The sequence below is a fragment of the Portunus trituberculatus genome, chromosome 13 (assembly GCF_017591435.1).
Source record: "Portunus trituberculatus isolate SZX2019 chromosome 13, ASM1759143v1, whole genome shotgun sequence".
Classification (NCBI taxonomy): Eukaryota; Metazoa; Arthropoda; class Malacostraca; order Decapoda; family Portunidae; genus Portunus; species Portunus trituberculatus.
Window position 1 is genome coordinate 6,844,281 of NC_059267.1, and position 2,500 is coordinate 6,846,780.

Genomic DNA, 2,500 nt, shown 5'->3' on the forward strand with positions numbered 1-2,500 from the left:
CTCTCTCTGACACGGCAAGAAAAGTGTGTAGGAGTGTTAGGAAGCCCAGAAGAGGGAGGAGGAGGAGGAGGAGGAGGAGGAGGAGGAGGAGGAGGAGGAGGAGGAGGAGGAGGAGGAGGAAGGTTTTAGAGCAGGTAGGAAATATTTTACACCTGTCTCCCTCAATTTTCCTTCCTTCTTTCCTACTTTCCTTCACTCCTTTCTTTGTTTCCTTCCTTCCTTCTTTCCTTCTCACATTGTTCTCTATTTCTCTTTACTACCAGTTGTTTTATCTTTCCTATTATGTTTTCTCTCCATCTCCACCTTCTCCTCCTCCTCCTCCTCCTCCTCCTCCTCCTCCTCCTCCTGCTACTCCTACTCCTCCTCTTCCTCCTCTTTCTTTAACTTCATCTATGTCTCTTTCGTACAGAGAGAGGAAGAAAAATTACGAGAGAGAGAGAGAGAGAGAGAGAGAGAGAGAGAGAGAGAGAGAGAGAGAGAGAGAGAGAGAGAGAGAGAGAGAGAGAGAGAGAGAGAGAGAGAGTAAACAGTGTACTTATTGAAAGCTATAATTGTCACCCACAAGAGGGAGAGATAACATACCAGTGTTATATATATCATGAGGGGAGAGAGAGAGAGAGGGAGAGGGGAGAGAGAGGGAGAGGGAAAGAATCAGCTGCATGAAGGAGATAAGGGAGGGAGAGGAAAAGAATAGGAGGAGAGAAGGTATGTATGGAGGAGAGAGAGAGAGGGGAGAGAGAGTAAGAGTGAGAGTAAGAGAGAGAGAGAGAGAGAGAGAGAGAGAGAGAGAGAGAGAGAGAGAGAGAGAGAGAGAGAGAGAGAGAGAGAGAGAGAATTCTTTTTATCTTATTTTATCTTATTCTCTCTCTCTCTCTCTCTCTCTCTCTCTCTCTCTCTCTCTCTCTCTCTCTTATACACCTGCAAGTCACACACACACACACACACACACACACACACACACACACAGCAGCCTTGTTTAAATTAGTGTGCAAAAGGATAATTGTGTGTGTGTGTGTGTGTGTGTGTGTGTGTGTGTGTGTGTGTGTGTGTGTGTGTGTGTGTGTGTGTGTGTGTGTGTGTGTGTGAAAAACTAACATTTCCCAAACTCATCCCTCTCCCCTCTCTTCCCCTTTCCCCTCCCTTCTCTTTCCCTCTCCTCCCCTCCTCCTAATCCTCTTTCCTTCCCTTCACCTCTTCCTATCTTGAACTAAACCCGTGTTATGAAGAAGAGGAAGAAGAAGAGGAGGAGGAGGAGGAGGAGGAGGAGGAGGAGAGAAGCAGATGTTGAAGAAAAGGAAGATGTGACGTGAAAAGAAAATGGAAGAGAGAAGAAAGGGAGAGAGGGAGGTAGGAGAGAAAGGGAGAGAGAGAGAGAGGAAGGGGAAGAAAGAGAGAGAGAGAGAGAGAGAGAGAGAGAGAGAGAGAGAGAGAGAGAGAGAGAGAGAGAGAGAGAGAGAGAGAGAGAGAGGAGAGTGGAGGTGACATGAGAACAAATGCGGGTCACGTGATTGCTGGAAAAGGAAGAAAGAAAAGGGAAAAGACGAAAAAGAAAAAGAAAAAGAAAAAAAATGATGAAAAATAAAGAAAAATCAAGACAAAGAAGCAAAAAAGGTAAAAAGAAAAGAAATAAAAATGAAAAATGAAAGAGAAAAAGATAATAATAATAATAATAATAATAATAATAATAATAATAATAATAATCACAAAAATTCATCAAGAAATAGCAACAAATTAGGATATTAAACAGGAGGAGGAGGAGGAGGAGGAGGAGGAGGAGGAGGAGGAGGAGGAGGGAGGAGGACAGGAAAGGATGAAAGGAGATTCTATTATTCAACGGTGAACTCTACATATCTATCTATAAGAAAGTTAATATAGTATCATGTTTAATTATTCAGACAAGAAGAGAGCTTGTTGGGGTTATTCTTTAAATATTTATCAATTTTGATGAGGAGGAGGAGGAGGAGGAGAAGAGGAGGAGAGGAGGAGAGGAGAGAGAGAGAGAGAGAGAGAGAGAGAGAGAGAGAGAGAGAGAGAGAGAGAGAGAGAGAGAGAGAGAGAGAGAGAGAGAGAGAGAGAGAGAGAGAGAGAGAGAGAGAGAGAGAGAGAGAGAGAGAGAGAGAGAGAGAGAGAATTGTTTACCTAATGACGTCACACTTTTCAATCTCTATTCTTCTTTCTCCTCCTCCTCCTCCTCCTCCTCCTTCTCCTTCTCCTCCTCCTCCTCCTCCTCCTCCTCCTCCTCCTCCTCCTCCTCCTTTTCCTCCCTCACCCTCTATTCATCTCAACTATAATCCGTACTCCACCTCTCTCTCTCTCTCTCTCTCTCTCTCTCTCTCTCTCTCTCTCTCTCTCTCTCTCTCTCTCTCTCGCTCTCTCGTAATGAAAATAACTGAGGAAAACAATAACAGATTATATAAACGGCAAAACACAGTTCATATCCCTTATACATTCAAATTAATAAGTGTTGGAACTCATGATACGAGATTAGATTCCTTAATTG